The sequence below is a fragment of the Oxyura jamaicensis genome, chromosome 4, assembly GCF_011077185.1.
Source record: "Oxyura jamaicensis isolate SHBP4307 breed ruddy duck chromosome 4, BPBGC_Ojam_1.0, whole genome shotgun sequence".
NCBI classification, from domain to species: Eukaryota; Metazoa; Chordata; class Aves; order Anseriformes; family Anatidae; genus Oxyura; species Oxyura jamaicensis.
In genome coordinates this window covers 17,956,312-17,968,750 of record NC_048896.1, presented here as the reverse complement: position 1 = coordinate 17,968,750, position 12,439 = coordinate 17,956,312, and the positions used below count along the sequence as shown (strand labels likewise).

General features: G+C 37.4%; 1 protein-coding gene across 1 annotated transcript in view; it reads left to right on the top strand.

Annotated features, from left to right (window-relative positions):
- The window catches only part of NXT2 (nuclear transport factor 2 like export factor 2), a 57,864-nt gene that overhangs the window by 32,815 nt on the left and 12,610 nt on the right, over positions 1–12,439 (top strand). The window contains exon 2 of the mRNA XM_035324632.1: positions 7,276–7,390. The gene's annotated coding sequence lies outside the window, so the exon portion shown is untranslated. The remainder of the gene's footprint in view (positions 1–7,275; positions 7,391–12,439) is intronic.

The following is a 12,439-nucleotide window of genomic DNA, read 5'->3' as shown; positions in this document are numbered from 1 at the left end:
GCCTCTTACCAATATCCTGAATCAACCTGATCTGTTTTAGGGCCTGAAAGGAGCAAATAACTCTCAGTATCCCTGCAAAATAATCCTGAAAGATAAATTCAGAGGTCATCTAAGAAATCCTTGATGCTTCTGACTAAGTCTAGTCTTCCTTTCTTCTGAAGAGAATCCTCATGTCCTTGAACCTCATCTCAAGAGAATGGTGACCTGGAGGAACAGTATTTTTAAAGATGATAATCCCTTTCCTCCCTTTGATACACATTCTGAACAAGTTCAGAAAATGTATCAAATGTCTTATGATATTTTTTATCTTTATTGGCTGTTTGGTAATAAATTCAGAAAGGTTCTTACAAATGACTCACAACTGAGTGTCCCCCATGCTTCCCACTTCACGTTTTGAGTGTGTTCCTCACTAGCAGGGTAGACCAATCATGGGAGTTAATAATCAGATGTAGTGGTCTTTGGTGAGTCGGTGCTTTCGCTGCAGCAACGCAGAGTTAGTTACCAATAACTTCAGAGGGAGTGCGAATCCATCCTACTGGGTACTTGGTAAACACGGTAAAAATGTTGCAGGAAGATTCATATGCTTTTTGTGCTAAGAGATGCATTCCAAATATTAGAGCTTGTCAATAGAAAAATAGATGAGGTCGTTATACTGGAGAACCTGTAAAAGAGTAGAGGTAAAAAGGAAGCTGTGCCTGGACTTGCCCTTAAGTCCTTCTTATTTGGGGGAACAAACATCCCTGTTGAAATGGATATTCCATGAAACTATTGGTGAGGGGTGGGGAGGCATGCACAGTATTTGGGAAAAAGAAGAGTAGATGGGATCCTTCTTGCAAGTCTTCACTCACAGAGATGTCAGGTTCACCATTGTATCACCGGGGAGCACAGAGGAGCAGAAGCATTGGTGTAACGCTGACATCTGACAGGTCCAGTATTTCCGTGGCTATCCCACATCCACACTGACGACTTCAAAGGAAAAGTGGAATGTGCGTTGCCTTCCCAGTGTCCTACCAAAGTGGAGTGCTTACATGCAGAGAAACCCTTATTTACATCATGGGGTTATCCATTTGGAAAAATGTTTATCTTCTACCCAGTAAGTGTAGAAAATAACTTATTAGTGCACTTCACTGCTGGAAAGCAAGCTGTTACTGCAGCTAAAGGGAACCAGGCAACCCGCCAAAAGTGTGCCAGTGATTTTGTGGAACCAGAACAATTCACTGGAAGAGCTTCTGCACATCCTGTGTCCTACTCCAGTAAATTTTATTGGAGGATATATTTACAGTGTAATGGAAAACACAGATTAGAATCGGCTCATTTTGTACGGTTCCTTGTCATTACTGACAACCCCTTCTGTTAATAGGCTTGTGAATAAGAAACTTCTTACTGTTCAGTCAGCCATGCTTATTTATTTTTGTTTCACTGACATGCTTAATGTCTCCTTGAGTCAGCTGTAGGTACAAAATAACACACCCTCTGATGCTAAAATTTATCCTTTGGGCTCTTGGCTGGGTCCCCTGTTGTTTCCATCTGATTATGTATGTACATGGCTACAAGGAATGGGGGAAGAGAAGCTGCTCGTGAAAAACAAACAGAAAAATTCCAAATATTCAGGTCTATTCAAACTGATACACTCAGAGGAAACCACATGCACAGTTCCAGTTAACAGCTGTTGCAGGACCAACAGGGGGATCTCGCACCTGTTTTGTGAGTTCTCCCAAAATGACAGTAATTATTTTTATTTTTGTTTTAGAAAAGTCGTAGTGAATTTAATAAAAGAAGTGACATATTGAAATAGTAACTGGGGGAATATCCTGTACAAAATAATAGACATATTTTAAGTTACAACACATTTGGTACTGAAACAGCCTGATATTTTAACTTTGTCTATATTGGTCTTTAATTTGAGATTGCTCTGATGCTTATTGACTAGTTTCATCTGAAACACAAGCATCTATTACAAAATATTGATTTTTGCATCACCTTTTAGCCAAGTAGGTTAATTGAATGGTACTTGGGGAAATTATTTCAGACACTGTCTCTGTCTAATATTTGTCTTCAAAGAGCTGATGGAATTGCTTGACCTTTTGCCAAAATATCTGCTAAAACTGTGGCTTGAGCAATGAGGCTCTCTAACTGAGGTAGTGATTAAAGTTACATTTGGAAGAAACTTTTATTCCCTCGTTTGATATTTAGGCCATATCTGGCTTCCATTAGAGTTACTGGGAGTTTTGCCATTGTTTTAGCCATTGACTACTGGACTACAGGTGTTTTATGGAACTCTCGGTAGCTCTGTCCTTGGAGTTTACTGTTAGAATAGAATACTGCACTGTCATGCAAAAAAAAAACCTGTATTTACAGGTTTTGTGATGTCTTGCTTTGCGCATGCATGTGGCACTCAGGTCAAAATAGTTTCTTTTGGTTCCAGGTTTTAGTACAAATTCAAAACCTAGTCTGGGTTTCAGTCAACACTGAGTAGACGGTAAGCTTGTTTATCAAATAACATCTGTTGCCTCATTAAAATGAAAGAAAATATTTCTAGCACTTCACCTTCTCAAACATGTAAGGGAAAAAGAGGAAGTATTTTATCAGTTACTCCCACTGAATATTCCTAGCAGTTTTGCTTTTATTTGTAAAGCATCCTAGAAGAGAGAATAATGTGAAAAAGCTTTCTTTGAAACAACCCCCTTCTAGAAAGTACACTGTAAAATGTTGATTATGAACTGTAAAATAATGGCCCATTTCTGCAGAATAATAACTGTCTCCCACCATCTGCTGATCTGTATAGCTGTCAGGAACAATCAATATTATCTAAGCATAGAAAATACGATCAGAAGAAGAGGTGATAAGCGACTTCTGTTTCTCCTTTCTGTGGTCTGTGTTTTTATATCTGTCTAAATGTTCCAGTGACATCAGGTTGCTTTCCAACTACCTTTCTTCCGATACAGGAAATATCTGTGAAGCAAGAGGCATATGAGTCAATGATTTAGGGTGGTAATGCTTATCTTGGGTTGTATGTCACTGGGGTTCTTTCTTGTGGTTGTGAGTACTCTGTTGCAGTTCGTTAGGTGGCTTCAGGCAATCATGCAGTTCGTTTCTCTTTGAGCTTTGGTTCTACTTTACTCTGCCTATGCAAAGGACCACAGAAATAGACTACTAGAAATAGACTACTAGGAATTAAAAAAAAAAAAAAAAAAAAAAAAAGTGAAGTTCCTGTATAGAATTAATATGCTCCACTGATTATTAAGCTATAAAAGAAAGATATACAGATGAAGCTTATAGAATGCAAGTTAGCAAGTTATTAGGATAAAGAGAAGTGAGTTGCAAAGTCCAATACATTTTTTCCTGTGTATTTTAACAAGTTACTCAATAGATAAAAATAGATGTACTGGCTTTGCCAATGCAATTTGACTGTTTTCCAATCCGATGTGTTATAATCCATGTAATGAAGAAGGATAAAACAGATTCCATTTTATATTCCTAAAACAATTCAGCTGTTTATACTTGCAGTAAGAACTTAATTAATCTGTGTTAAAGTTACACTCTGCCCATGTTGGAGGGCACTGAAGTACATGAAGCTAAAGGATGAAAGATTTTTATGTAAACTCGATTTTGTAGATGAGGCACCTTACATAAGTAATCCTTGCTATCCACATTTCTTAAGTGAAAACAGTGGGCTACATTTTTTTCTCACAGTAATGAAATCTACCACATTCCAACTTCAATGGCTTAACTAAATAATTCCTCTTCAGTCTGATGTCAGGTTGAAGTTATCAGATCACTGTGTTCAGCATTTAAGAGAGACCACCCTAGACCTCAGTGAGGTTATACGTGTTCTCAGTGTGGGTTGTTGCACAGTAACAGAGGGGTTTGCCTTGGCAGAAGATCTACCGACAAGCGTCATGGCCTACAGTACGCTAATGAGCATGCTTTCATTATGTAGATGCCCTCATTAAAAGGATATGGTTTCTCAGGTATAAATCTAGACAGAATTTAGCTTCCAGGCATTGAGATACACTGTCAAAATAGATTTCATACATGTGTAGGTATTGAAAATACCCTCATCTGTTTACTAGAAGAGCTTCCACTACAAAAACTGAATGTATGTTTAAAAAACAAACACTGCAATACTGCCACCATTTCTTCTGCCTGCTTGATGTTCAGTTTTCCCAGCTTGTTTGTAAATATCCACAGTCAGTTTTATTTATTTGTTCACTTTAGACTTGCTGGATATGCTTCCACAGCTGCTGTAAGCTGACCTAAGTGCCTGCTACTACCAGAAGGGGCAATCCTGCCCTAAGTGTATGCTTCCATCACCTTCCTCGTGCCAATATAGATGAGGAAATGACCCGAGAATCAATTCAACAGAATGATTTGCAGTCAGGTCACTTCTGTGATCAGTCTCAGCAAATATCTGCATAAATGTGGGCACAAAGGAAGTGATGGGAATGCACAACTGAGATAGCAAGGGGGAAAAATGGGACCATACTTTTTTGGCTGTGGGTTGCATGTATGTCAAATTCAGCCACAAGGTATCATTTCACAAAGTGGCCTGAGATGATGTAACAGCACGTTGGTGCTCTTCTCACCCACCTTCCCTCCTTCCACTTCTCATCCTAGCCATATACTCCAGCCACCTGCTGTTATTTGCCAACTCTGTCACTTGTGAGACAACGCTTTGATCTACTTTAGTTTGCCAAGTATATGGACGGTAAGAAAAGGTGGAGTCCTTCACGGTTTTAGTTAATTAAATTAGCTCTGTGTAAGATGAACTTGATAGTAAAAACAACAGAGGGAGCAGATAACCCAGAGAGCAGGGCAATGCAGAGAGGAAGGTATGCATTTCTGATCACTGCAGAGCTGCAGGTCAACTGACCATGGAACCATAGCTCAGATGCTCAGACAGTCCTAAATATTTTACAATATTCAGGGAATAAAAGTAAAACATTTTCATAAAAATCTGAAGGCATGTACTCCTTTCATAATCATAGAGGATCCTCTCAACTCTTCCATTTAAGAAATAAAAAAAAAAGCAACTGACAAAGCTGTTTACATCCAGCTGGAAGTAAATGATTCTTTACTGCAAAATGATTCCTTAAATGGGCACAGGTACATTTGGCCTGGAGAAATGTTACTTAGCATTTTATTGTTGTTAGGTCATCCCATTAACCAGTGAATTGTTGTGGCCTACCTACCGATGCCCAGCATTTAAGTGTGAGCCAAATGTAAATTTAGCTCCAAATATGCTACAGGCTGACCTGAACTATTTCAGACAGAATATAAATCATAATTCTAGCCGTTCAGGCCTATCTCATCAGGGTGAACTTTGTTCTGTAGTTTTATTAAATCTGTAATGTAGAGTGGTTAATGCTTCATCTATGGCTGATTCAAAAATTGTTCGTAAAACTTCTTTTTCAATGAAAAGTTTTCAACTAAATTAGACCATTCTCAAAAAAGTCTCAAAAAAAAAAAAAAGTTGCTTTCTAAGGGGGAAAAGATACTGGAAAAAAAATACAACAGAGAACTGAAAATTGGGAAGAAAAATTGGTTTTGACCCAGAAGAGATGAAAATTTGTTCACAAACAAAATCTTGCTGGTTTCTTGTTTTTGATTAAATTTTTTTAAAATGCTGATTTTATTGAAATTACCAGTGGAAAAGGAACATTTTCCAGCTCCTGTTCTGCATGCTATTTGTACCTGTAGCAACTACTTAAAACAGGCAAACTTTGCCAGAACAAATCAAGGAGTGAAACAAACACAAAACACTTCTGTAGTTTACTGCTCAGCCTTTTAAAGAAACGCAATGGAATTACCAAGAAGAAGGGGAACATTTGAAAGGTTTGCAGAGCTGGCTTGAACAAAAGCTCCAGATCCAAATGGCACAATCTTTGCATTTCAGACCATTTCCAGTGGTAGATCAGATACTAGCAGTAAAACATGATGAAAGATGTAACATGCAATGTGTATTTATTTGCTTTTGGATTATATGCTTTGATCTTTAGTTCTTTCTAGCAATGTACAATATTTTCCCCCTCTACAAACAAGAAGTATCAGAACATGGAAGTGTTTATCAGAAACAATTCTGATTATGCTAATTATTTTTATTTGTATAGCCTTTATCTACCATAGCACTCCTGTGAACCTCAAAAGGAAAGTAAATTAAAAGCAGAGATAAATGTAGTTAAAGCCATAAAAACATTACAGTGTTGTGCAAAGCACATATGAGAAAGTCTCTGGGCATCTATTAAGATAACCTAAATCTAATGTTTGCATTAGCTCTTTCCTTTGGTTCATTCTAATGTCAAAAGCCTTCCTGTTGCCTCCAAAAATTTTATTGGCTTAAAAAAACCCTCTAGTTTGGATTTTAAAATTCATATATAGAGTATAAAACTAATACATGTGGGTTTTGTTTGATTGATTGGTTGATTTCTGTTTGAAGAAGATTAATCTTTTTGGATGAATTTATTAAACTTCCTTGTTTACTAGTGGTAGAGTTTCTTAAGAATAATTACTTTAAAACCAAAGTTTCCAACAGTGCAGCAACATGGGGCAAACTGGGGGTACTGTGATTTATGAGTAAACTCGTTTGGGATAAGAAGATGTGCACTCATGCTTTTTAGGATTTATAAACACACATGAAAGGGATAAATACCTGACATTCCACCTTGGACAGAAGGAGGGGAGAGAGATGGCCATCCGTCTCACGTCACCTTTTTTCTCAGATACTGATGGACTTGTAGTGCAATTTAGAGCAGGTTTAGAAGTTGTTTGCAGCTCAGATTTTTCCTTCCAGTTTTTCATAAGTTTGGGGAACAAGAATGCTACTGCCATTTGAAATTGTTCCTGTTCTGTCTCTGAGCCTGTTAAAAATATCCTAGGGTGAGGTCTAGAATTGGGCTCACTTTACCAGTGCTCCAAAACTGGAGATGATTCCCAGTATTTTATATACAGAATTTTTCCTCAAAACACAATCTGGCTATGTACAGGCAATTTATTTAAAGGGAGAACTGGATGCAAGAGTGCCTCCCTTCTTCCCAGGCTTTAGTAAAAATTGAGGAATGCTAGATAGAGATAAGAAAAATAACTTATTGCTTGCAGCCCCTGATGAGAAACAATTATGGATTGTGCTGGTTCAGCTGCACACAAGTTAAACTATGGTCATGTGCTGCCAGTGATGCTTGTAAAATCCTCTTGTCAGCTGATGTGTATGATGCAACACATTGTGTGATTCAGATACCTTGATAATCAGCTATTTGCGATGTTGTTTTGCGTATACAGGGCACAACTGAGCTGATGCTAGGCTGCAAAGTGGCACAATATACTGCTGAAGCCCTGATCAGAACTTTGAGATAAAAGGACAAGTGCAAAGAGAACTGCCTGGCAAGCCTAAAAGGTAAGGCTATAGGCGCCTTCCCTCTAGGATATAAATCCTAGTGTGTACATATACACCTCTGTGTACATATACACACTTCAGTTATCAGCTTGCTACATTGAGCCATCGTGGAGTCCATTTTAATACAAGTATGTTTACCCAGGTTTTACTTACACATTGCCAAGTCTTCATAAGAGCTCATATACGACTTCATTACCTAAGGAAATTGACTGGATTTTAAAATTTCTTTAACTAGCAACTGTGGCGACACTTTGAACTGACCTGTTCTGAAAATTTATCCCACTTGGGAGTGCTTTGACATGGATTAAATTAGAATAGGTATTTGTACCTTGATCTCACTGTGTCCCAGTGGGTCTGTGGAACAGTCCAATATATAACAAGACCTGTTTTTCTTTAAAAAATAAGAGGGGTGTTTATCAGGATAAGAGTCATTGCATTCCACCAGTTCTGGTATGACAGGAATTTGAGGTGGAGCAGTGCATAGTCCACAGTCCCCATGGGATTGTAACAAACACAGGTTCAGCCTGGGTCTATCCAGAGTAATATGCCTTTTCTTCTCTGAGAATGAACTGACCAAACCAGACATTCTTAAAGTCCACCGTGTTTTAATAAATCCAAAATCCAGCTTTAGCAGTATTTTAGCAAGTCTATCTTATCCAGCATATAAGTCAAAGAGTGAATGTGCTGAACATATGAGACCTACACCCAGTTCCCATTGCAATCAGTGGATTGAATTGAGATCTCATTCAGCCCTTGCTCAGGCAAAGCCCTTGAACACTGAGTCATGGTCCGACTTCACAGGCATCACACTCATCAGAACCTGTCTGGATTTGACTAACGTCAGTTGCTTCTCTTATTTTAGGAGATGGTTCCTTGAACTTCTCTACATGTGGCTAACATTACCTATGCATTTTGATAACTTTCACAAAAGTTTAGAAAACCATGTTTCACAAGAACCATTCACTATGCAGAAAGATTCAAGGTCATACAGAATAGCGTATAGCCTTTAAACATACTGCTTTACCAACTGGAGGGCTGAAGCGCTGCATGAATCGCTGACCTTGAGGGAATCCTTCTGGTAAACATCACCGTACCTGCTAAATCTCTGAACTGTAATTGGACATTGTTAACAAGGATGCTGCGTGTGGCATTCAATCAGTGATGGCTGATAAACCTAATAATGAGAGAGTGAACCTACCAGTTTAATTTTAATCACTGACATAGCCATGGATCATTTCTTCGGTCTCTGGTTGTTGTTTTTTTTTTTATTTTTTATTTCAGTAGAGTAGCTATTGTAATTTACAAGAACATTGCCTTCTGCTTCCTCCTGAATTTGCCCTTCAGTGTTATGTACAATGTTGTGGTGAGATTTTGAACCTGCAGAGTTCAAGCGAGTTTATGATTTAAGTAATGCTGGATATATTCTTGAAATCAAGAAATTAAAAAACATAGTAGCTTGTAGGATTTTTTAATAAAGGATATGCTATTTCAAACTTTGTCAGTGTTAATTATGTAATCTTAAGGGCGAATAAATTACAAACCCATGAAAATTGCAAACACATTAATCTGGGAGTATTGGCAAAACTAAGGACTGTTCATTTTACCAAGGGTAATTAGGACTTATTGACCTCATTTTAGCCTGTTACAGAAGTCATTACAGAAAACTCACAGTTTTCTTTGACACAGTACAAGGTTAGTTTGAACAGTAGCCTAGCATTATGTAGTCTGGCTTCATTTTTGTATAGATGATAAGGTAAGTGTACGTACTTGCCATGTGACAATATCATGGGAAAAATGAGAATTCTTTTTCTTGTTGGAGACTGAATTCTGCATTCATCCTGTGATCATTATTCACCCGGTATCAAAATAATTTACAATAAAAATTATACAATTTTGCAGCGATTCTGAAATCATCCAGAGCTTTGCTATTTATTAATTCTAATTAAGAGTACCAACTGATGAAGAAAACAACAACTGGTGTAACACAGATCGCTGAATACATTTTTGAAATCTTAATGCATTTTTACTTTAGTTATGATATTTTGAGTAAATTTGACCAAATTTATAAAGCAGTCACCCCTAAAAGCTATTTCCTATCTCCATACAGGTATTATCAATATACATTGATATGCATGTCATCCTATTTGCCATTTATTTGTGATTACAGTTTCAATTCATTGCTCTTAGTATCAGCTTTTTAGGAAGCTTTCCAACAAAAAATAATTTTAAAGGTTAATATTACTGATTACAGACTGAAATCCACCCCATATATCCAATGCATCCCACAGTTGTAATTGCTGATCCCAGCTATTTCAACAGTTACACTTTTTGCCTCTGCTTTGGTCTGTAAGATCTAAACTAACTCAAAATTTCCCTTCCATATGGTAAGTGGGTGTAGTGGAGCATATTCTAGGAACCATCTTCAGATGTAAAGGTATTTTGGTGAGTCATCTTGATGTAAACTGCTTGAACTCTGCATGCGAGTTCAGTGTCATTGCTGCTGAGTCATTCTGGCATTTGTACCTTGTGCATTCTTTCCAGAATAGAAAAGCCTGGGGAGCATGGGTAAGTTGGCTTGAGGTGCTGGAGATAAAGGCTGAGAAACTGGTAGGAATAGCTGGGCTTCCGAAGAGAAACTATGAGTTAGACTTGGTTGTTACTTGAGCTAGATTCAAATGCATATTTAGGGAATATATTTGGACAATATACAGAATGACTAGGATTTATTCAACACAAAGTGGAAATTGCTTCTGCTCATACTACTGTAAGACTTAAAAACCCAAACTAAAGGCTTGCTCAAGGGAAAGTGCCTAAAGGAGGAGTCCTGGAGAAAATGTTTGATCTGTTTCAGATGGACTCTTTTGTTTCCTTTGCAAATGATGCTTTCTAAGTTAAGAAAAGATATCTTCAGGGAGTCAGGTTTAGGTGAGTGTTCTGGAAGTCTAATTTTGCATAATCAGCAAAAATGCCATAAAAATCCTACAGTTATATCTAATGTCTGAGTTGGATAAAGTGAGAGATGGTAAGCAGAGAGTCTTATTATTCCACTGTCATAATTTGGATTGGTACTTGGAGTTGTACATTTAAATAAAATATTTCATATAAAATATTAAATATTTTTAAATAAAATATTTCATATTTCATAAAAGCTGTTCAGCTACTTCAAAGTATGAAAAATCTACAACCATGAGTTAGCAAAATCTCAAAGTTTAAGGAAATCACTTAGTGGAAGAAGGAATTGTTCATTAGCAAGGCTCTTTATCCCCACATGATTCTTGACTCTTTTGAAGACCTAATAGATTTGTGAAACTTCTCCCTAAAAAGCTACGTTGAGTCTGCCCTAATATGTCACATTTATCAAAGTATCTACCAGTTCTGTTCTTTATTATAGTTTCTAGCAATTTGCAAAGGGCAAACATCAGACTTACAGCTTCATTGTTCCCCAGATATATCTTGGAGCCTTTTTAGAAAATTGGTCTCGAATTTGGCACTTCCATTCCTTGGGGCACAGAACCTGTTGTAAATTAGAGATTACATGCCGTGGTTAGCATGTCCTTTAGGAGCACATAACTTGGCATACAACTTGTGATTAGTTACTATTTGTTTTATGGATTTGTTCTAAAACCTTTTGTACTGACATTTCACTTTATGACAGATCCTTCATTTCATTCCCTTTTAAGAAAGGCTCTAATGTAAGAGACTTTGTAAACTCCTGAAGATACGCCGAGTTTGTTTAGCTTTCTACTACAGTCTTGTCTTCTTTTGGTGTGTACTGTTCACTTGTTGGCCTTGCAGATTTTCTGGCAGGGCTTGTTGCTTTTGATATGTTTGAAAAAGGATTTCATTCATAGTGCCTTAGTAAAATGTTTCTGAGAACTACTTTGATTTGCCTTAGTTCCTTTTTAAATCTTACCAGCCAAACATGATGTTTTTCCCCCCTATTTTCTCCTTTTGGAAACAACTTCATTTTTTGGAGGATGTCTTTGTACTTCTAATTCTCTGTGTTAGCTTGTTATTCAGTGTTCTCGACCTTAATGATCTTTTTAGAGCATTTTAAGTGGCATGAATTGATTCTGAGTATCTCGGCTTTCTGATACATCTTTAAGGAGTTTCCATACCACCTGCAACCATTTTACATTTCGTCCTGCTGCTCTTACTTTTTCAATGCTGTGGTGGTGGATTTCTGATTTTCAGTCTCTGTTTTTGCAGGAAGCTTAGACCTGAATATATTTTGGCTGCTGTTGTGAGCTACCGAGTTACCTCTTTCACAGTAATATTTTGAACTTGGTCTTGCATACTGCTTCACATTAAGGAAAAAAATTCTGGTTTTCCCCTTTAGATGGTCCCAACAAGAAGTCGTTACTCTAAAGGGATATTCAGCATTCTGTGTCATCCTTAGAAGTAGCTGAGAATGAATTGTGCACCCATGTTTTTAGCACATCTTCTATTTGACACATTACTTCACTGAGTTGTGACTGGTGCTAAGGCAGGCAGGCAACAGGCATAGAGAATCTTTAAATTATCTACCTCCCTAACTTGCACTAAAAAACCTGCAGTGAATCCTGCTTGAGAAGTATTATTCTGATGAATCGTTGCCAGAACAAAATATAATGATTGCACTGTGTAAAGTAGTTGAATGAAAAAAATACAATCTGTAGACACAAATCTTGAACTGGCAGAAAGGTTTGTGAACTCACTAGCTACTCTGGCTTCTACTATTTCTGATTTTATTCTTTACACATTACTTCATTTGATGGAGCAGCCATTGATAAAAGAGAGTTTAAAAAATCTTTTCCTCAGATTCCTAATTTAATGTGTTTGAAAAAGAGAGAACTTTGCACAGCCTGCCAGCAGGGAGGCTTGTACCAAGCCTGTTACTCTTCCAGGTTTCACAGATGCATATGAGTAAACAAAGAGGTAATGCTTTTACAGGTATTTGTCACGTTTCTGGTGTTTTATCCATGTTGTTCACAGTCTCTGTAATAACACAAATACAATTCCTTCACTCCACCATCATTTACAGGAGTCATTACATACACATCCAATCCA